Source organism: Heteronotia binoei, chromosome 11 (assembly GCF_032191835.1).
Source record: "Heteronotia binoei isolate CCM8104 ecotype False Entrance Well chromosome 11, APGP_CSIRO_Hbin_v1, whole genome shotgun sequence".
NCBI classification, from domain to species: domain Eukaryota; kingdom Metazoa; phylum Chordata; class Lepidosauria; order Squamata; family Gekkonidae; genus Heteronotia; species Heteronotia binoei.
In genome coordinates this window covers 57,329,820-57,352,200 of record NC_083233.1, presented here as the reverse complement: position 1 = coordinate 57,352,200, position 22,381 = coordinate 57,329,820, and the positions used below count along the sequence as shown (strand labels likewise).

General features: G+C 43.5%; 1 protein-coding gene across 1 annotated transcript in view; it reads left to right on the top strand.

Annotated features, from left to right (window-relative positions):
* RBM19 (RNA binding motif protein 19) overlaps positions 1 to 22,381 on the top strand; it is a 131,794-nt gene that overhangs the window by 62,052 nt on the left and 47,361 nt on the right. The gene's annotated exons all lie outside the window — the stretch shown is intronic.

Here is a 22,381-nt window from a genome sequence, read left to right as displayed (position 1 = left end):
TGAGCCACCATAGTAGGGCATGTGAGGAGGTCTCTGGGAAAATTTTTGCCAGAGGGTCTTGTCCATGATTTTAGGATATTTAAAGGGCATTATTGCAAGCAGCAGATGTTTTGATTTTCAGGTTACACTTCCTTCAGACTGCAGTGGTGTTTCTTGAAAGCAAATAGCAAAACTGTACCACTTTGGTTTCTAATCCCTTCCACACTTTAAAAAATGGGTTACAAAGATATAATAGCCAGGTTGATCAAATGCCAAACTGTGATGCATATACATGAGGAAAGCAAAAATACTGTAGATGGTTTGCTTTTTTACACAGTATTGTTAACAAAAGAAATATTTAAGAAGTGTGCTAAATAAAAACACTTTGATGGTTTATTTTAATGCCATTTAAACAAATATAGCAATATCAAAATTATGTTCTTTTACTACAAAGGAGCTGTAATCTCTTATACTTGTGGATGTAAGTCAGAAAAATCATTTTTAAAAAAATAGTTGTCTAGATAGCAGATGATCTGAAAGCAAAGGGTTTTTTTCTCTTCCCATGTGTTTTGCTGGACCTTTGGCTCATCTTTGCCTACCCAGTTTCTGGTTTTGAAGCCCTGTAGGATAAGAGAGATTTCTTTTCCCCTTTTGGTGTCTTATTTCACATCCCAACATCTCACCATTTCTTTAATGGAAATGCTTAATGAGAATCCCCCAAACCTTAGTGGATTTGCATTTATTTGATCTTCTGCACACGTTTTCCTTATTCTCCTCATTAAAATAATTAATCTAGCTGAAGTCGTTTTCTGGAATTATAGAAAGTAAAGTTCTCTTCGAAGTCTCTAGCCATTTAAAAAAAACCATAAATGCCTTTTTCAAAATGCTCTGTCCATATTTGTTCCTGAATCTGCCTTTACATGTTTCAGCCAAAAAATATTAGCACCTAGCTTCTGTGGACATTCAATTTCAATTTGTGTGTTTGAACAAGTAACACAGAAATTCTACCATGCCTACTTCAGTAAGATTCTGTGATCTAATTTCTGGAAGTGGATTCTGGGCATGTCCAGAGCAGTAATTCTCAGCCTGTGTGTTCTGGGGTACATTGATAAATTAAAGGTACCTGTGAGGCCAAAAGAAACCATACCCACGAAGGAGACTCCCTGTTGTGTGTCTGCATGATGTAATATGTTCTTTCCAGTCAGTCTCCCCTTGGCCATGCTGCTGTGCCTTTGTATCGGGCATTATCTGGATATTTTAATAATTCCTGATACCATGATGCAATAGAAAGGTGTCCTGAGAGGAGGCTGCTTCTTGCAGTTCATCTTGAATTGCCTGTCTGGGCTTGCCACCTTCCATTCAGAGAAGCTCCGATAAAAGTGACTCTCATGGAAACACAAAGGGTGATTAGAGCATACTCTAAAAGCTGCCAATAGCCATGAGATTAGGGACCCAATTCTCTTGAAACCCTCCATGTACGTAGAATATGCACAGACATCCACAGCTGTGTGAAGATAGGACTTATACCCTGCCCTTAATTACTCGAAGGAGTCTCCTTTCCCCTTCTCCCCCACAGCAATCTCCTTTCCCTTTTCCTCCCCATAACAGACATTCTGTGAGGTAGTTGGAGCTGAGAGAGCTCTCCAAGAACTACTCTTGAGCAGGACAGCTCTGAGAGAGTTATGACTGACCCAAGGTCACTCCAGCAGGTGCATGTGGAGGAGTGGAGACTCAACCCTGCTTCTCCCAGATAAGAGTCTGAGCAGCTCACCACTACACCAAACTGGTTTTCCAAAGCACAGTACAATTGAATATTAGCAGAGGGACCTCCTTTCATGACACAAGACCAGGTTCAGGATTGTATCTTGTTGCCCTTCTGTTGTGGTGTTGCTAATATCTCTGCCTCCTGACTATCCAGCATGGAACCTTTCAAATGTACTCTTCAGTTGTATGTGGGGTGGGACCCTCATGCTGCCAGAACGAATGAGATCCCTCGGGCAAAACCATCCAGCATCCCACCCCCCATCCTCTTTCCCACCTTTCCTGGTTAAATTATTCTGCGGGTGCCAGCTCTGGAGTGCTAAATTACTGTGACAGTTGTAGCACGGCAACTGTACCTGTCTGTGCCTGTCATTCTCTTCTCCAGCGGCAGCTGAGGAGCTGTCAAGAAGTAATAATTCAGGGAAGGCAGGGGGTTTTGTAGACAAGACTAAGACAACACAATGCAGTTTGACTTTCATGGCTGCCGATTTAGGAGAATCAGCCTGGGTCATCGGTCTGTATCTGGCAGGTTGTGTCACATAGCTGGATTGTGCCCCAGCCCAGGATAGGTTGCACAAAGTGCAAAACTATCTCTGTTTTTTTCTTGTTTGGGTTTTAAGTAGTTTAGAGAGAACGAACAGTAGAGGGAGGTTGCAGAGGAGACATACAATAAAAATAAACAGATCTTGTGTTTTCTAACCACTTTAATATACATTTGAATTATGGCTAACATTTAAAATTGGCTCTCATGGTGCATTTGGGATCCTAGGTATGGAATGGTGGAGGATTTCACCTTGTTCATATAAGTGTGACAGTGCTGGATAGGGTAAGTGAGGACCTGTTCACAAGTCTGTGTTCTCACTTTATGTTTCACTCTTTTTGTACAAGTGCAGGTCTGCACCCCATCTCTGATATTCCACAGTATTTCCTCACTCACCGATCATTCTAAATCCCATGTTTCTCTCACTTCTTTCTGTACCCCTGTCCATGTTCCCCTTTCTGACTCATTCGGGTTCTTCCTTTTGCTGTTTCTTTGTGCCTCTTTCTCCCCACACACATCTGTACTGTTTCTTCTGGAGTTCAGCAGCAACAAGATTCAAGGTTCTCCCTCTTGTAAATTTACATGGGGAGGGAGTCTGAGATGCAGGAAGGATACAACAGGCTGGGAACCCCAACCAATCCACCCACATGCTTCTGAATCCAGGAAGCAGGAGATCAGTGTAGATGTTGATCCAGGTGTTTGCTTGCCTCTCCTTTTGGAGGATTTTGGGTAGGTCTGAGAGTCCATTTTGTGCAAGAGCAATGACTTGAGGAGGACACTACACAGCCATTTCCTCCTGGACTGCTGCTCTGGAGGAGCCCATGTTGAAGAGCCTAGTAGCCCCTGCATTACTTTTCTATGGACAATGGGGCCATATTGGTGTGGACAGGAGCAACAGTGTAGGCTTCTCCCAGTGGCCTTGGACCTCTTGGGTTAACCTGGAGGGATGGGATGGAACTCTACTGCAGTAGCATCTGTGCTTCCAGAGTAACAAAGAAGGCTTGAGAAAGAGGTGTTGAGAGTTATGCACAGTGGGCGTTTTGAGTTTCCCTATAGGAGCCATAAATATGTAGGAGGCTGTGGTTTACTCCCTTTGCCTGCAGCCTGGTCTAAACATACTGATAAATGACTTGTTAAAGTTATTAAGTGATAACACGGAGTACCTCCCCCCTTCAGACTGTAAGAGACATTGAGCATTTGGAAAGTCATAATTTTGAGTACTTTTAGGTTTTTTTGGTAAGGAAACACAATTCAAGTAGAAAGCTAGCAGACCAGGGACTGAACTTATTCTGGATAGGCATGGAACTGCTTTAGAACTCTGCTTCAGGTTTTCATGCTGTATGGGACACCCACCTCAGACAGTTTTCTGCTTGAATAAAGTATGTCCGGGACCATTAGTCTGGGTACCATTAGGATTCTAGGGCCAGGTAATTTGTAGCTGTTTGTGTAAGAGAGAGAAGGATGGGTTAGGCTTGGCTGTCCTATTGCTTTCATGGGACTCTTTTTATAGGCTAGAATCAGCATTCTTGGTTTGGTTCTGGCAACCTGACCACCAGAGAACTGTTTGAAGAAAAATGAGTTATGAGCAGGGGCTAGCATTGGCATAAGCAGGATGAATAGACAGAACACCTGAAGGAAAGTAAAACCGGTTAGAGGGAAGTCTGGTACCTTCACATTCTCCAGGTAATTAGGTTTCATGCTTAATTTTGAAAATGGGCATAAACTAGAGTTGGCAACTCTGAAAACAAAGTCTGTCACTATACTGGGAACCTTTATCCCTAATCTCATTTGTTTGTAGGCTGCTTGCAACTACTTGGTTTTGAGTTGACTTTGAATGTATGTACTCTGCCTGTGCTCAGAGGCAACTTTTTTTACTTTGCATGAAATATGACTTATTTTCATAATCTATCAAAAGTGGTTTAATCATGATAATGACAATACAGGTTTTGGCTTGGTGGCTAAAAGTGCTAAGTCTTGAGGGAGCAATTTCAGGAGCATGGGTCTACCACAGAGAAGGCCCTGTCCCTAGTCACTATTTGCCTGGCTTCCAAAGTCACTGTGAAGTAAGAGGGGAGAGGAGGAACACAGTCAACTTGGCAGTGAAATTCAAAGAAAGGAATTGTCATGAACAAACCACAGACAAGATAAATGATCAAATCCTATGTAGCTTGAGAAGAAGTTTAGGGAATAGCTGTGAACAACAATCTGAAAAGGGAGGAACTGCGGTCCACTCACTCTGTCTGCAATGTCACCTGCATTTTCAGCAGCACATCTTAAAACTTGCTGACAAAGTGTCATTCATGCCACCACTGGAAACTGGTCCCATTAACTAATCCAACTGATTGTTCATATTCCTGGTGAGTTGAAAAGAGACCCAAATCTACACTTCATTTGCAAGACCCTCTGCTGTGTGTGTTGCTAATGACCGTTCTAATTATGAGATCTCACGACTGTCTTACTCGGAGGCTGCCTGATCCTGGCTGTCTTGTGACATCTCACCAATCCGGGGACATTTTTGCGAGATGAATGAAAAGTGGGTCGAAGGAGGTGAGAGAAGCAGTAGGTTCTGGTGGGGGATTTTACTTGTTCAGTGTTCACAATGAATGCACATGGTCTCACACACATACAGCCTTTTCACTGTAGGAACATTGGGTGTCTGTGACGTCTTTGAAGGGATGCTGTGGTTTGTGTTCCTCTTGCAAGCAGAATAGGAAAGAGAAGTGTTTTGTGTGCACTGCAAAGCTGGAAGAAGGTACTGAGAAAAGAATCTGAAATGAATAGGAGTCAAGGTGAATCATGAGGAAACTTGTATATTTTAAGGAGGGGAGTCATTTGAAAGCGAGGATGTCCTAAAGATTTATAAAACCACCAGCAGTGAAGGTGAGGTGATCTTTTTCAAATAATCTTTTAAATGGGAATGTAGCCAAAGAAAAGACAGTGCTACTTGACTGCAGCACATATTCAGCTGATGGATCTTGATGTCTTGACCACCAACTTCAGATGGCTTTTAAAGAAGGTTATAGGTAAATACATGGCATGTGGATGCTGAATGATAATCAAAATGGCACCATCTTGTATATGTATATGAAATTGTTGCCCATATGCAATCTGAGATAACATACGGTAGTTCTATCCTTTTGAACCATCCTGAGGCTGGTGGTGATAGATTGCTGAGCTAGATGGACCATTATTCTGCCCCAGAATGTCACATCTCTTTTTTTTCACTTTCTATTCCTCCCCCCTCCCCCACGGCTTTTTAGTGATACAGTTCTTATATAACACAAGTCAGCAGAAATGCTCATGGTTCTTCTGGAGAGTAGATGATGGTGATAAAGCTGGGTGATGCTTCATGCTTCTACAGCAGAAAGCTGCACAATACACCTCTGCCCTTGGGTCTCCAGCAAACTTTGCAAAAACTGATGTTTAATTTGTTTGATGAGACTGAGACACTAGCAGTTCTGTGCTCCCAGAAGTCCTTTGTTTGGCCTTTCCAACGGAAATTTCCTTGAGATACAAGTCTGCATCAGCCAATAAGTGTATCCTTCTGGTAGTTCTAATATCCTAATAATTGGAGTGGACCTTTCCAAAGTCTTAATAGGTCCAATTCAAGACACAGCACAATAGATGAGTAGAGGATGTTTGAACCCAGTGAGATTCCTTTCTGCTTCCTTCCACCATGGTTCTTCCAGAATGTCTGCATTCTCTCAATTGTTATACCATAGACATCTCCAGTTGGACCCAGTCACTAGCTCGGGTTATTTCCACATGCTACCTTCAGCATAGGTGACACCTTCTGAATCTTTCCAAACAAAAAGGGGATGCATACATTAAATACATATTTTTGGTCAGCAGTGCTTCTACCCAAATGAAGTACAGCAGGAATAAAAAAATTCTGCATCCCTCTGCGAAGGTTCTTTTAAGCGTCTTTGTGCAGTGACTAAGGATGACGGAGTCAGAAAGTCCACCCACGGTGTTCCTCTCCTCTTCTTCCTCTCCTCCTTCCCCTGCTGGCAGAAATAGACTCACCGTGGGATGTTTGGAAGGTGTATTCTACCCCTGCCCTTTTCCCTGCATGTTCATTCATTAATTTTCGGAGGTTACCAAGGAGACATTATTGATGATGGCTATAATAGTAATAGGAAAAGAGATGTGGCAGATGATTTCCTGAACTCACTAACCGGATTTGAGCCTAACAAGAGAGGAGGGGTTCTCTTTCTATCCTTCCCCACAGATATTTCCTGTACTGAGGATAACGCCAGCAAAGAGTGTTAAATTAGCTCTCAATGTCCACCTCTGGCTGTCCGCATTCTTGTAATGATTTCATTAGCTTGAACTATCCAAGTTATTTTCTTGTAATGGGATTAGCTGTACTGAAGGGGGTGGGAGGAACGTAGGAAAGGGGGGGAACGGGTTTGCTACATGTTTCATTAATGCTGTCCTATAGGGGTGGAACTGACCACAGCTTGGCCTTGGGGGCAAAACCATTTGGCAGAGACCCTTTGTTCTGAGAAAAGGGAAAGGATGAAAAAGGGACCATTATTCCTCCCTAATCGTCAAATCAGCACAGGGCAGAGATGGTCAGGGATAGTTTGGGGAAAATGCTATTTTGGGGTAGTTAGAGACAGAGAAATGATTGCATAGCAATGGTTGCATTTTGCTGAGATAGAGACTATCATCCCAGTACTAGGCCAGTGTGCTGCAAGATTATGAGGCATAACTTGTAGCCCAGGAACTCTTGGCCAGCAATAGCGTCTGAACTTACCTTAGACTCTCGTTCCCATCTTTTTGTTTAAAGTAAGCAGTGGGGGGAACAAAGCATTGTAAGAATTCAGTTCTCACAATTGCTGCCCTTTTAAAAAGTTGTAGTTTTTTTCCACTAAACCCTCTTATCTCACATAGGCATTAAACTGATGCCAGCAGTCAGGTTTTGAGAAGTTCTCCATACAGCTGTTTCAAACATTACATGGGAACAAGCCCATGTTTGCCATGTACTTACTAACAGTCTCATAGCATGTTCTGGCTTCCCATCAAGCCTGCATGTATGATAAGCATGCATGTAGTAGACTTGCCAACTCCAGATTAAGATATTTGAGGGTGAAGACAGGAGGCTGGGGTTCAGGAAGGGGGATGGACCTCATTGAGGTATAATGTTATAGAATCTCCCCTCCAAAACAGGCGTTTCTCCAGGGGGGTAGAACAATGTCATCTGGAGATCAGCTGTATTCTGGGAGATCTCCAGTCCCCGCCTGGTGGTTGGCAACCCTAGCACATAAATATTTACTGGTCACATGTATATGTTATAAATGTTGCAGCTTTACATTACTGGGAGAAGAATATGAATTTTTTGGCTTCTTTGTGGGGGCGGGGGGTGTAAATGGTCTAAATTGCCATCTTCAAAAAGCAATATGTGCAATCATAAGAAATAAGCAAGGCCAAACCCAATAAGGCACAAAGTTTCTCTGTTCAGTTCAAACTGTTACCTTTCCTTCTGGACTTGGCCGACCTGGCCATGCTGATCCTTGCTTCTGTAATCTCTAGACTGGTTTCCTGTGATGCACATTATATTTTACTGCCACTGAAAAGAACTCATAAGCTTCAATTAATTCAGCACATGGGCCAGGCCACCCATCTTTTGACTGGGGCAAGCTATGCTTGTTCTGAAACAACTTCTTCAGTTGCCTGTTGGCTTCTGGGCTCAGTTCAAGATGCTTATTCTTATAATCTACAGCCCTTCACCACCTGAGGCTCACATATTTGAAGGACCACCTCCCTGCATACAAACCTGTGTACCATCTGCCAATAAAGCCAGTCTTCGCTTGTTAGCCTTTCCATCCAAAGAGAGTTTTCCTCCCCAGCCTGCTTTCAAGTGTTTTTGTTGTGACTCTGACCTTATAGACTGGTATGCTAAAAAGAATTGGAAAGGGCATGATTATTACCTGTATATAGTTATTTGGTAAAGGGCATTTTGATGATGATGATGATGATGATGGAGGAGGAGGAGGAGGATTGGATTTATACCCCACCCTTTACTACCTGTAAGCATCTCAGAGCGGTTTACAATCTCCTGTCCCTTGCCCTCCCCACAACAAAACCCCCTGTGAGGTGGGGCTGAGAGAGCTCTCCCAGAACTTTTGCTGATCTTTTATTGGACAGTTAGTTTATACAAATACTTGTTTGCTGTTAATGGCTTTTGTTTACTATACCACTTTGAAGAAGACCATAGATTTATACCCCACCCTTCTCTCTGAATCAGAGTCTCAGAGCAGTTTACAATCTCTATCTTCTTCCTCCACAACAGACACCATGTGAGGTGGGTGGGGCTGAGAGAGCTCTTACAGCAGCTGTCCTTTCAAGGACAACTCCTATAATAGCTATGGCTGACCCAAGGCCATTCCAGCAGATGCAAGTGAAGGAGTGAGGAATCAAACCTGGCTCTCCCAGATAAGAATCCTACACCAAACTGGTGCTTTTGTTTACTATTCTCCCCTCCCCCCACTGTGCAGTTCTATAACAGTATATGTTCAGATGGCATTTAATTAACATTTTAATGTTCTGTATTTGAATCAGTGCGTATAAAAGTGTAAGCCAGCTTGAGCTTTTTTGAAAGGTAGGATTTTTAAAAACAGATGCAGAAATTTCACCATTCTCAGTGTTTCACTGATCTGTGTTAAAGGAATCTGTGAAAAGTTCAACAGTTGCCCTGACCCTGGATAGGCCAGGCAAGCATGGTCAGGAGGCAGAAGCAGGCTATCAAGCCACTTTGGTGGGAGAGCCAGTTTGGTGTAGTGGGTAAGTGTGCAGACTCTTATCTGGGAGAACCGGGTTTGATTCCCCACTCCTCCACTTGCATCTGCTGGAATGGCCTTGGGTCAGCCATAGCTCTGGCAGAGGTTGTCCTTGAAAGGGCAGCTGCTGTGAGAGCCCTCTCCAGTTTCACCCACCTCACAGGGTGTCTGTTGTGGGGGAGGAAGGTAAAGGAGATTGTGAGCCGCTCTGAGACTCTTCGGAGTGGAGGGCGGGATATAAATTCAATATCTTCTTCATCTTCTTCTTCTTTTCTGAATGTCCTCCATGCCCCAGTAGGAGTCACCAGAAGTGTTAATGACTTCCAGTCACAAAATGCACAAAAATGCAAAAAAAAACCCACCCCAAAAAGTTCAACACATCGATAGAAGTAAAATATTTCTTAGATTTTCATCCTGTTGCTCCTTAAAGCAGCTCAGGGCAGCATGCAAGATTTTCCCTGCCCTCATTTCATTTTCACAACAACCTTGTAGGTTGGATTGAGATTGGCCCAAGGTCACCCAATAAGCTTCACGGAAGAGCAAGGCTATTACTTACTCTCCTTCTGGATTGCCTTGAAGCAGCTGTTCCCAAGGCAGTGATGCTAAATCTTGTAATATTAACATAATTGCAGGTGGACTCAGCAAGGCATGAAAATCAAAGTACAGAATAAAAAGTGTAATAAAAAAAAAGACGAGAGCTTCACCTGATCCACATACAAGGCCTTAGTAATCATAACAGCTGCCCTATAAGCAAGGCTGGTATTATCCTTACATTACAGACATGGGGGCAGCACAAAAGCTGCACTGAAACAAGTGTCTTTTCTGCTCACGACTCAGGCAGTGCATTTTATCATCTCTTAAAGGGGTGGAGGTCAAAGCATCAGAATTGAAAGGGATTGGTCCATTATCCTGCTTGTTCCCCAGGGCCTGTTCTCCACTAGACACACTCACCTTAGGCCAATCCAGGCCCTCAAGTTCCACTGAAAGTGCCAGGTTGTCCTGTGGGAAGTTGCTGACTGAGCAGATACTTGGAGGCTGCTTCTGCAAGTTTGTCAGGCAGCACTTGACAGGGGTGGGTCAGTCATAAAATTAGTAGTTTAATCACTTTGGGGGGTGGGAGTGGGTCTGCTTCTCTGCACAGCTATGCTGTAATCATTCAGACTCTAAAAGGGAGCACATCCCATCCTCTTAAGTTGTCAAAAAAAAGAGAGAGAGGAGATTCTCTTGGGTTCAGTTAAAACAGATTTTTTAGAAACAGGAGGGGGGATCAAAAGGGAGAAATTGCCTCAGGTAATCTAAGGCAGACTTTTGGCAGCACAAGATAGAGGGAACGGAGCCCAAAATGGCAGGAGTTGGATGCTGTCCCAGCTGTGCAGCGCACAAAGGATAAAAGGGGTCAGCAGTGATGTCCGGGTGATAACGATGGCAGCATTCACGGCCAAGGGACTTGAGTGAGATGTTGTGTTTGGAGGAGGAGTGTAGAGGGGCATTTTTATAATGTTTTTAACACACATGACTAACAAACCTGTGTTCCCTTCTATAAGCATAACGACTCTTTGTTTTACACTGTCTCCCGAATGGAGCCGCATCCATCCATCAGTAGAGTGTTTAGTGAGCAACGGACTCCATCAAATATTCATACCCATATTCAGTCTGTCACCAGATTGCACTGCTGCTCCCTGCAACATGTCCCTTCTTCCCTGCCCCCCCCACCCCAAACTAAAAACTCTGAACCAATGTTCCCTGTAAGTTGTGGAGTCCTGTTTGCAAAAATTCTACTTTGTGAGCTACTGGCATTGAAGTTGTGAGCTACTGCATAAACTTGTTTTTCCTGAGCTAAGACAAAAATGTGTGAGCTGGAGGCTAAAAATCTGTGAGCTAGCTCACACTAACTCAGCTTTGAGGGAACACTGCCCATAACCTTCCCCCTGGATTCCTGCAGTTCCTTCTCTAGCATTTCCTCATTGTACTTGGGGCTCTTCTGCCTCTGCTCAAAAATAGTGTTTCCAAAATCATTCATTTCTCTCCTTGCTTAGACTCATCATGTGCCCCTTCTTGCTGGGTCCTCCTCATGCATGTTCACATCCAGCATAAATCCTTTTATCCCTCTCATTAAAAGCTATTCAGAGTCTGGCCTTATCCCCCATCTCTGCCTTTGCATCTTCAGTTCTACCATCCTCGAGTGCCCTAAAGTCTCTTGTCTTTTAAATGACTCTCCCCGTTTTTTTCTTGTTTTGCCTATTATATGTTAGATTACTCACAGCTCTCCAGTGGTGACGCCGCCACTATCCAGATTGGTTCTCAAAACTCTCCTCCTTAAAATCAGTGGCTTCATTGCCAGCAACAACCAAATCCCAGGTCTATGTAACCGCACATGCTTCGTTTTATTGCCTGCTTCCTTGGAATAGTGAGAAAATTAGCAGCTTGTTGGTCTGTGTCGAGATGGAGAAAAATAGCTTTCACAAATAATCAGATTTGTTAATAAAAGAGATTTCTAGAGGGATCACTCAATGTCGTGGGAATTTTTGCTTTTTTGTTTTGTTTTGTTTTTGCTTGCAAGCCCACGAGCTGCTCCGTGCATGTCAGTTGTGAGTGCAAATGTGTCAGAGTGGCAGGAGCTGGGGGTGGGGGGAGGTTGGAATTGCTGAACAAATCTGTTCCGATGGCTCATTTGCCATCTGTACTACTGGATTGCCTTTTATATCCTCCGATGCTGGCTGGAAATGGTTCTGCAACCATCCTGTTATTTTGGGGTTGTTTGGAAAGATGCAGATCTGGTAAAGAGAGACTTTGGAGAAGAACATCTATAATATGGTGCCCCAGGGTGTGCATTTTTGGTAGAGATGTCGTGTTGCTGGGGAAAGAGGAGGACTTTCTTCTTGTGAATCATTGCTTGATTCAAGGTAAGATTACTCAGAAGTAAGTTCTCTCAGTTTCAACAAGACCAGGTCAAGCTGCACATTCTGCAGGAGACCTTGGACAGCATCTCCCATTTTTTAAAAATAAAACAAATGCATACTTCAGAGCAATGGTCAAGGAGGGGGGGTTACCTTCATTCCCCGCCCCCCCCCCCCAGTAATTTCCTTAGCACAAATTGAACCCTCAAGGCTCCTGTTTTATACCTTTTCTCACAAGGTTATAGCAGCTTCATGTGAAGGGTTAAAACGGATAAAAGGAAGTACTTCTTCACCCAAAGGGTGATTAACATGTGGAATTCACTGCCACAGGAGGTGGTGGCGGCCACAAGTATAGCCACCTTCAAGAGGGGTTTAGATAAAAATATGGAGTACAGGTCCATCAGTGGCTATTAGCCACAGTGTATGTGTGTATATAAAATTTTTTGCCACTGTGTGACACAGAGTGTTGGACTTGATGGGCCGTTGGCCTGATCCAACCTGGCTTCTCTTATGTTCTTATGATCATGCTCAGTGTGAACCCTTGGCCCAGGTAGCTCAGTATTGTGAGCTCTGATTGGCCATAACTCTCCAGAAACTCAGACCGTGGAAGGTCTTTCGCAGCAACTGGTACCAAGTTCTTTAATTGGAGGTGTCAGAGATTAAACCTTAAGGCCATCTGAATACATAACATGTACTGTGCTGGTTTTATTTTATTTTGTGGTTTTATTTTTTCCTTTTTTTATAAAATGCTAGGGAGGGGAACAATGTTTGCATCCCTGAGCTCATTGGATGAAGGTTTAGGATGACGGAAGAAAAACGATGTAAAAGCAGTTAGACCAGCTTTGCAAAGTAACCTTCCCTTCTCATCCATGAAGGGACACTCTCCCCACCCCCACCCCGCCATCCTGTTCATTCTAGCATCTGCATACAAATGGCACTTGTACACATTGTAGCTGCCATCCCTCAAGAAAAGCTATAATTATTCTTGGACTCCATCAAAACATTCTCCCCTCCCGCCCACCCTGCACACATGTACATGCAGACCAACCCCATCCCGTGCCACAACACAAATTAGAAATGTGAGAACTCCTCTTGTTGATCAAAACATAAATTATTCTTCACAGACAGGGCGCATTGTGCTCCTGAAGAGGGTAATTGGTGCCTCCTCCCACTCCTCAAAAGGTGAACATCATAATTGGAAAAGAGAGGTGTTAGCGACTCGCTTGGGCTCAGAGGGGGGAGCATTAAAGCCTTCCCCCTCCATCATTTTCGCAGCTTCAGGGATGTCAATGGCCGTGTTATGGATTCTAATTATCAACACAGTGGGGAGGAGGGGGGTTCTGCCCCTCCTCTTCTCTCTCTCTCCGGTCAAGGAGTCCTTGGTTACCCCATTGTTCTACCTAGCATGGTGCTGAGATACTCAAGGGGGGAAGCCCACAGGAATTCTCCTTCTGGGCTTCTTGATGCCACTCTTTTGAGGTTCTGTAAAAGGCAATGGAATCCTTGTATCTGGCCCCTTTCCCCCTAAACTCAAACACTTCCTGGGTTGCCCACCTAAGTAAGAACTGGGCCACAGCTGTATCTGGGCTGTATCACTGCAGATTAGGGACTTGCAGAGCTGAGCACATCTTCATATATAAAAAAATCCTCCTTGTAGGAGGTGTGCAGGTTAAGGGAAAGGTTGTTATCCTACCTTCCTTCCTGCTATTCTCGTTTTCTGTTTGGAGGGAGTGGTAGAACCAGTGTAGAGTAGTAATTAGTGTGTTAGACTTGGGCAATAGCGACCTGGCTTCAAATCTCCATTCAGCTATTGAGTGCCATGGGTCACCGAGATAGCCACAAAAAAAGGATAACTATGGATAGCCCCTACAGTATAATATTTAGCTGCAGTACTCTCTCCACCTAATCTCTGAGCATTGTTGTGGGGAAAATATGACATAGCTGCTGTGAAGGATGCAGATGTAATTATAAATAAACCACTAAGCTACAAATCAGGAAATCCCCCAGTTTAAAGTTGGTAACGTGTCACCAGGCAAGCTATTCCCTATTATTTGTTTGTTTGTATCCTGTCCTTCAAGCCGAAGCAGGCCCAGGGCAGCTCAGTACCGATTAGCCTCAGTACCGATTGGAGGATAAGTAATACTGGCATGCAAGACTCCCTCCAGTAGCATACCTGATCCAGACTTCCTAATCCCCAGGTCCCAGCGAGGGATCACCCAGTTTTACAAGCTTTCCCCCACCCCACAACCACCCTGTACCTCTAGATCTCTGGCAGGTTTAGAAACCTGCAAACAGGTCCGGTTTTAAAATGTGTGTGTGTGCCTTTGAAGTTGAGCAGGAAGTACTTCACAGGGAAGGGTCAGTAGCAGAGCCTGTCAGAGCACAGCCCCTCCGTTTGTTTTGCTTTTGTTTCAGAGCAAGTAAGTGGGTGGGTGTGAGTGTGTGTGTGGGTGTGTGTGTGTGAGAGAGAGAGAGAGGGAGAGAGAGAGAGAAAGAGAGAGCAGCCCCTGTACTTTTCAGAAGTCTTTGTAGAGACAGTAAGAGGGTGTGTGTGTGTCTGTGCTTGTTTTGCATTGTTTTCAGAGACTTTGTATAGGAACCTGTTTATGGGATGGAGGAAAACTCCACCTCTCTCTCTTTTTGTTTGCCAGTGTTAGCCTGAAGAACAGCAGTTCCTGTGAGTAAAGCCCAAGTGAAATGTGAGCTTGCAAACTCTGTTCCATTTTGGCTGCTTTGTGTGTATTCATTTTCATTTACTAGAATTGCAGCTATTGGGTGATGAGGAAATGATGACTATTCAGGTGAAATGCACTGCTGTATTTTTATGTATTTATTTTGAGAATGGGAAAATCTGGCTCCACCCCAGAGTCTCCTGGCTCCATCCCCAAAATCCCCAGATATTTTCTGAATTAGACTTGGCAACCCTAACCTGACCTGATTATTTCCTGGCTTCTCCCTCTAACTGTCAACAGCCATAAGAACATAAGAAGAGCCCCTGATGCATCAGATCAGCGGTCCATCTAGCCCAGCATCCTGTCTCACACTGTGGCCAACCAGTTTCTTTGGGCATAGTGGCTGAGGCCTTCTCCTGATGTTGCTTCCTGGCCCTGATATTCAGAGGTTCTGAACATGGAGGTTCTCTTTCATCACATGGCTAGTAGCTGCTGATAGATGTATCCCCCATGAATCTGTCTAATCCTCTTTTAAAACTGTCTATGTGTGGCCATCACTGCATCTTCTAGCAGCGAATTCCATATTTTAATCATTTGCTGTGTAAAGAAGTATTTCCTTTTGTCGGACCTGAATCTACTGCCCATCAGCTCCATTGGATATCCCCAAATTCATATTTTGGGAGAGGGAGAAAAATTCTTTGTCAATTCCATTCACTCTGTGCATAATTTTATAAACCTCTATCCCCCTTTAGTCATCTCTTTTCTAAACAGTAAAGTCCCAGGCTCTTCAGCCTTCTCACTGCCATCCTGCAGAATGAGGAGAGAGAAAATAATCCTTCCGTGAGCCTGCTTTTACTCATTTGAACATAATAGTAATCATTAGCTGCCTAGGATTTTTGTTCTGACAAAAACTTTACAACAATCCTGTGAGATATGTCAAATGCATATGAATATGCCTTTAATGGGTCAGACTCCCTCAGTATATTCTCTGGCTTGCCATGGCTCTCCTCGGGTCTGGGCACAAAAGGGCCTTCCTCAAATCTGCTCTCTGGGCTCCTTTTAGGCTGGAGCTGCCTAGAACTGAAACTGGGACCTTCTGCATGCAAAACATGTGCCCTTCCACTGAGCCACAGTACCACCCCATAAAGGGTGCTATTGTTACACCTGTAAAAACTCACTGGCTCCCCTTTATAAATCTGTAAAGGATTATGGACAGAGTTAATCCATTATGATCCTACTGCATTGCCTCTGTGTCATTTGAATCCCTTGAATCACATTTCTGTGAATATATTTGCAACCAGAACTATTTGCTGTCCATCGTATTGGTTGCAAATTTTTTGATCAAAGTGGGTACGAAGATGTTCACAGTCTTTTCTGACCCGTTCAGGTGCTGTGAATGAGCCCTCTCAAAGATTCAGACTTTAAATTGGATAGTGCTTCTAAATTTCTGTGAATTATAGTAGAATTGTAATGTACAAAAACAGAAGGTACCAGTGGTGGCTAATAGCAAAAAAAAAAAAAAAAAAAAAAAGCCAAATGCAGTAGTAGTGTAATAGTTTTTTGTCAGGGCCAAATAAGCCATTACAAAGTAACAAGCAACTTTTATGAGTTGCCCTGAACTCTTTACCATACCGGATGTTCAGCATAAAGCACAAAGGGGAAGGGGGAAGGATTTCAGGACACTGTAGAAAAGCCCCAGGTCTGTAGTTTACAGCAATCTTAAAAATGGTATACAGGAACTGTTGCAAACCTAATTAAATTAGATGATGCTGGCTATAAAACAGGTTTCAAGTTACACCAAAGGACTCTGGTTTCTGGAAGCAAAAAAATACTCTCCTTTTGAAAACCTCTAGAAGTAAATGAGAATTATCAGTACTAATTGGAATGTAAAAGACTGTTGTAAAACAGAAGCAAAGAATAACACAGTAGTCCTCATATGAGCCAAATAAGAAATTAGTTTTATGTGGTGCAGTAGACAAAGATTTAATAGAAGCAAAAATATGTAGCAGTATCCAGTGATTGGAGGGCATAAAACCTCTGTAAGATGGTGGAACATCCTCTCCTTTTTATATTTAGGATCTCTGTCTTTGAGCTGATACAAAATTTTAGAAAATTTTGGAATGCAACAAGTATTCAGACATCAAAATCTGAATTGTGATGGGGAAATTTGTCTCCAGGTTTGAATCTCTGGATCCAAATTTTATGACAACTCACTGGTTTTAGTTGACTGAATATAAAATTCTCTCCATTCCATTGCAAGCCAGCTGTCAAATACCAATTGCTACTGCTTGTCTGCTGTCAAACGTTGGCTGCAGTTGCAAAAATCTTTGGCTGTCAAGTGCCGAGGCTGAAGGTCAAATAGTTTTTGAACATTGATGCACTTGAAAATTTGCCATCCAAATTCACAGAAAAGAATTTAGGAGGAGTCTTTGAAACCCATATGGAGATGACAACAGGCTGCCTGCTTGGTTTAACGGACTCCATGGAATGAATTTGGGAAAGATTGCAGAGGTCACCAAATTGGCCAGCTCATTCTGTGCTTTTAGAGGGGGGGCGGTTTGGAGGGAGGGGTACACATCCTGTTTGATAGAAGAGCTGTCTTTTTCAGTTTGCCTGCAGGTGTGCTTTGGACACTGTGGTTTTCCTTCCCAGAAAACACTTTAGTGTATAAACATAATATAAAAGGTTGGTAATCACCTGTGACACTTATACATTCATTCTTATACACTCATTATACATTCTAGTTGGGAGTGACCTGTACCTGCCAAGAATGTATTTATTTGTGTTCTTTGTAGAAATGTGACATGCCTCCTGTTTATCACTTTCTTGGAACTTACTAACTTAGAAGTCGACTACATCCATCAGTAGTCCATGAAAGCTTATTCCACAATGGATTCCTTAGGCTGTTCTACTGTAATGCAATGGACGTAATGCAGCAGCTGGACCCAGGAGACCTGGATTCAAATTCCATGCTGCCATAGAAACTTTCCAAGTGACCTTGGGCCAGTCATATATATTCAACTGCACCTACTTCACAGGGTTGTTGTGAGGATAAAATGGAGAGGAGAACAATGTAAGCCACTATGGGTTCCCACTGGGGAGAAAGGCAGGATATACATGAAGTAAATGAAATAAAGTAAAATGATTTGGTAGCACTTTAATAATAATAATAATAATAATTATTATTATTATTATTTATATCCCGCCCTCCCCGCCGAGGCGGGCTCAGGGCGGCTAACAACATTTCATAAAATTATACAAAGTTTAAAATCACATTAACTTTAAAACATTCCAGTTAACCAAGTATTATACGGATTTCCAGGTGCTAATTCCATTTATAAATGATAATAGCGAAAGTTACCCAACAGCGGTCTCTCAGCCAGCAAAGGCCATCCTGAAAAGGGTGGTCTTGCAGGCCCTGCGGAACTGGTCAAGGCACCGCAGGGCTCACACTTCTTCCGGGAGCTGGTTCCATAGGTGTGGAGCTGCGATGGAGAAGGCCCGTGTGCAGGTGTTTTGGAGTTTGGCCTTAAAAACTAACCTGGCTACCAGAACAAACTGAACCTCAATCTGCCTTAATGATTGTTTTTATTGGCGAAAGAGCCATTTCTAAGGGCACATAAACTAATTGTGAATTAAGCTGGCCTCAGTAGGAGAGGGGCTGTGTCTCAGTTGTAGAGCATATGCTTTACTGTGTAGATGGTCCCAGATTCAATTCCTGGCATCTCCAGTTGAAAGCTAGCAGGTGATGTGAAAGACCACTAGCTGAGACTCTGGAGAAATGCTGCCAATCAGAGTAGACAACACTGACCTTATAGACGAGGGGTAGCCAAATTTGCTTAATGTAAGAACCACATAGAATAAACATCAGATGTTTGAGAGAAGGAAGGAAGGAAGAAAGGAAGGAAGGAAGGAAGGAAGGAAGGAAGGAAGGAAGGAAGGAAGGAAGGAAGGAAGGAAGGAAGGAAGGAAGGAAAATAGATGCGGGAGGAGAGGTGGAAAGAAAGCTACTTTAACTTTAAATGCAATTTCCAAGCCACTGATAAATGCCTTTCCCAAGCCAGCTGATGGGGAAGTGGGAGCTCTGAGAGCCACACAATACATGTGAAAGAGCCACATGTGGCTCCCGAGCCACAGTTTGGCCACCCCTGTTATAGACCAATGTGTTCAGTGTGTATGTCCACCACCCCCTGAATGTACCCTGACATTTCCTGATTTTCCCCCTTTTGCTGTCTTGTCTATCTAATTAAGATTCCAGTTCGCACATAAGATTGGTGAATTCCCAGTGCTGGAAACACAGGCCTCCCCTGTAAATGCACAAATGTAATGGGGACATGTGATGTATGGTTCCATAAAATTATGCATGGCAGATAACAAGGATTTTTCTCTCTTTTCAATACTCCCTCTAAGCTGTGGAATCTTGTGAGCAAAAATTTTACTTTGTGAGCTACTGGCATTAAAGTTGTGAGCTACTGCATACATTAGTTTACTCTGGGGCCATTTTTCCTGAGCAAAGACAAAAATATGTGAGCCAAAGGCTAAAAAACTGCAAGCTAGCTCACGGTAACTCAGCTTAGAGGGGACACCTAGTGAAGTGACTTGGCAGTAGCACCATGACAGATGAAAGAAAGTACTTCTTCCCATGTATTAACTCATGGAGTGAATTACCATAAAATGTAGAGGCGGCTACTAGTTTAGATGGCTTTAAAATGGGTGAGACATAAGAATGTAAGAGAAGTCATGTTGGATCAGGCCAATGGCTCATCCAGTCCAACACTCTGTGTCACACAGTGGCCAAAATTCAGGTGCCATCGGGAGGTCCACCAGCAGGGCCAGAACTCAAGAAGCCCTCCCACTGTTTCCCCCCAAACACCAAGAATACAGAGCATCACTGCCCCAGACATAGTGTTCTATCTGTACCTTGTAGCTAATAGTCACTGGTGGATCTCCGCTCCATATGTTTATCTAATCCCCTCTTGAAACTGTCTGTCTGTAGCCACCACCACTTTCTGTGGCAGTGAATTCCACATGTTAATAACTCTTTGGGTGAAGAAGTACTTCCTCCTCTTCCTGCTGGTGAAAAAGTACAAATCCATGGAGAAAATTATCTCAGACACTAAAAGGCCAAAAAAATTAAATGTTTTTCAAAGGCAGTCACCCACTTCAGACAACATATCCAGGGTGAAAATAGCACATATAGAAGGGGAATGAAAGCAGGTGTCTTGCCCCCCGCTTCCCTCCTGCATGAGGTTACCCAAATATAAGCTCGACATATATATACATAGTTCGTGTCCTTGTGATCATGAGGAGAAAGCCTGTGAGAAGGGCCATGTATAAATTGCATGCACATATTCCAGCAATTGTCAGATGTGGGAGCAGCATGTTCATTTTTGCATCTCATTTGTGCATATTATTTTGGAATTCTCTGTCTGAACAGTGATGCTCTGTATTCTTGGCACTTAGGGGGTCAATAGTGGGAGGGCTTCTAGTGTCCTGGCCCCACTGATGGACCTGCTGATGACACCTGGGTTTTTTTGGCCACTGTGTGACACATTGTGTTGGACTGGATGAGCCATTGGCCTGATGTAGCATGGCTTCTCTTATGTACTTACGTTCTTATTTTCACCCTGGATATGTCATCTGCAGAGGCCTAATATAACTGCATGTAAGTTGTTGATAACAGGGATAGTGTCAGGAGGATAGCTGTGTTGGTCTGCTTTGGAAGAGCTAGATTTGAGTCTAGTAGCATCTGAGACCAAAATTTCTCAGATCTAAAGGAGAGAACTTTGACTCTCAAAGGCCTATATCCCTGGTCTCTACAGTGCTACTGGACTCGGATTTAGCTCTGGTAACAGGGAAGGGCTGTTGCCTTCCTGCTGGACTTGGCTTTATGGAAATGTAGTTGATGGGGGGAGGGGAGAGAGGTTGGCAGTACTACTGACCACATGAACCCAGGGTCTGATCCTTCAGAGTTCTTCTTCTGTTTCTCTGTTGCAGTCATTCAGAGCTGAGGCAGTTGTGAGAACTGAGGCAGCTGTTTGTTATTGCTGACATTTTGCATGTGTTAATGGTTCCTTCGGTACGTCAAGTGAAAGGAATCTGGATATGATCACATAGATGAAATTTGGCTGCACATGTGAACAATGTCAATTCTGTTTAAAAAAAAAAGACGGGAAAAAACTCTTAGTGCTAACAGGAAGGTTAAACGATAACCATCGCAACTGGGCGCAGGATCTTGATTGAGCCCTCGAGCAGCTAATGGGGTAGAAACTGCACTAACAAAAGATCTCCTTGCGTCCTTGTTTACTCCCTCCCTCTTCCACCTCGCATATCATCCCTGCTGGGTTTAGGCTCCGGTGGTCCAAGGCTGTGTTGTCTCTCCCTTGTTTTAGTTTGTTTGTTTTTTTTGTTCCTGTTTCCCGTTTCAAAGAAAGGAGAGATGGAGGCTGCAAGGAAGAGGAGGAGGAGGAGCAGCGGCAGTGGGGGGGAAGCTCCAAGGAAGGGAGGCGTGCAGATTCATTTGGAGGCTTCATAATGCTCCACTTACACACGGCGCAGCCCAAGGAAATTCACCAGATGGATGCCTGGTCATGCCGGCAGTGCAGCAGGTTAACTCCCTGGATTTGGCTTCTATCATTTCACGAGAGCATTTACAGCACTTTACCGTGTTTATTCCCAGTCGCTCTCTGGCCCACCGGCTTCCCCTGGCCTGTGCGCCTGTGTGTAGATTGTCAGATAAAATAGCACACCTAGTCAGCCGGCGCCCGCATTAAATATTCATTGTCTCCAATTTGTGCGTAGGTGTTGATAAATGGACCCAAAGCCAGGGAAAGGCAGCTGACTCTTGGCAGCAGGAAAAGACACTTCTTTGTTGTGGGATTTCAGTATGGTTGGGGGTAAGGATGCCCCATGGGATAGGTTGGCTGGTGCCCTCCATTCCACCCTCTCACACACTTGCATACATAAACTCATAAAACTCCCAAGCAAGATGTACATTTCGTGTAGCACAGTCCTTTGCATATTTGCTCACAGCTTTCTCCATTGCCAGCATGTTTAGGGGTGCAGCCTTATTTTGTGTCTAATTTATCCAAATTGTAAGGGGTTGCAAAATACCAGGCAATATTACATTGTAAATCAAAAGGTAATCTTAATTCTGCTCCCAGTACCCAGCTACCCTACTGTTTTTTTGGTAGGATCCACAGGATTTGGGGCAACTCTGCAGGAAGGACATTCAGCAGTTTGATGGGCACTAGATTCTTTGTCCTTTAAGTTACTTCATTTTCTCTTACCTGCATTAAATTGGAGGAATCTACTACTCATTATTCTGTGTTCATAATCAGCCACCTACATTATCTTTGATAATCAGTCCTAATGTTTTGGAAAAGGAGTGCTGTTTCATATCAGAATTTCGCTGCAAGTGCAAAGTTAGAATGTCAAAGAGAAGACATCCTGGAATTCTTCATCCTGACACGCTACCTTTTTACATCCCCCCTCCTGTATTCTAAAGGTCTGGCAGATGGATACTGTTGTATTTTCTTGAATGGTTGAATAAAGCATGCATTGAAAGAGGAGCTAAAACCTTTCCTTTTACCACTCTGAATATTTACAATGTTATTTTGGAAATGTAACGTCACCAGTATCTTCCACTATACTATCGTGGTGAATGACCAACATAAAATGCAAGCAATCTAGATGTGCGGCATTGTAGTGATCTTGTGCAGTGTAATCGTTTGCATTCATTAATTG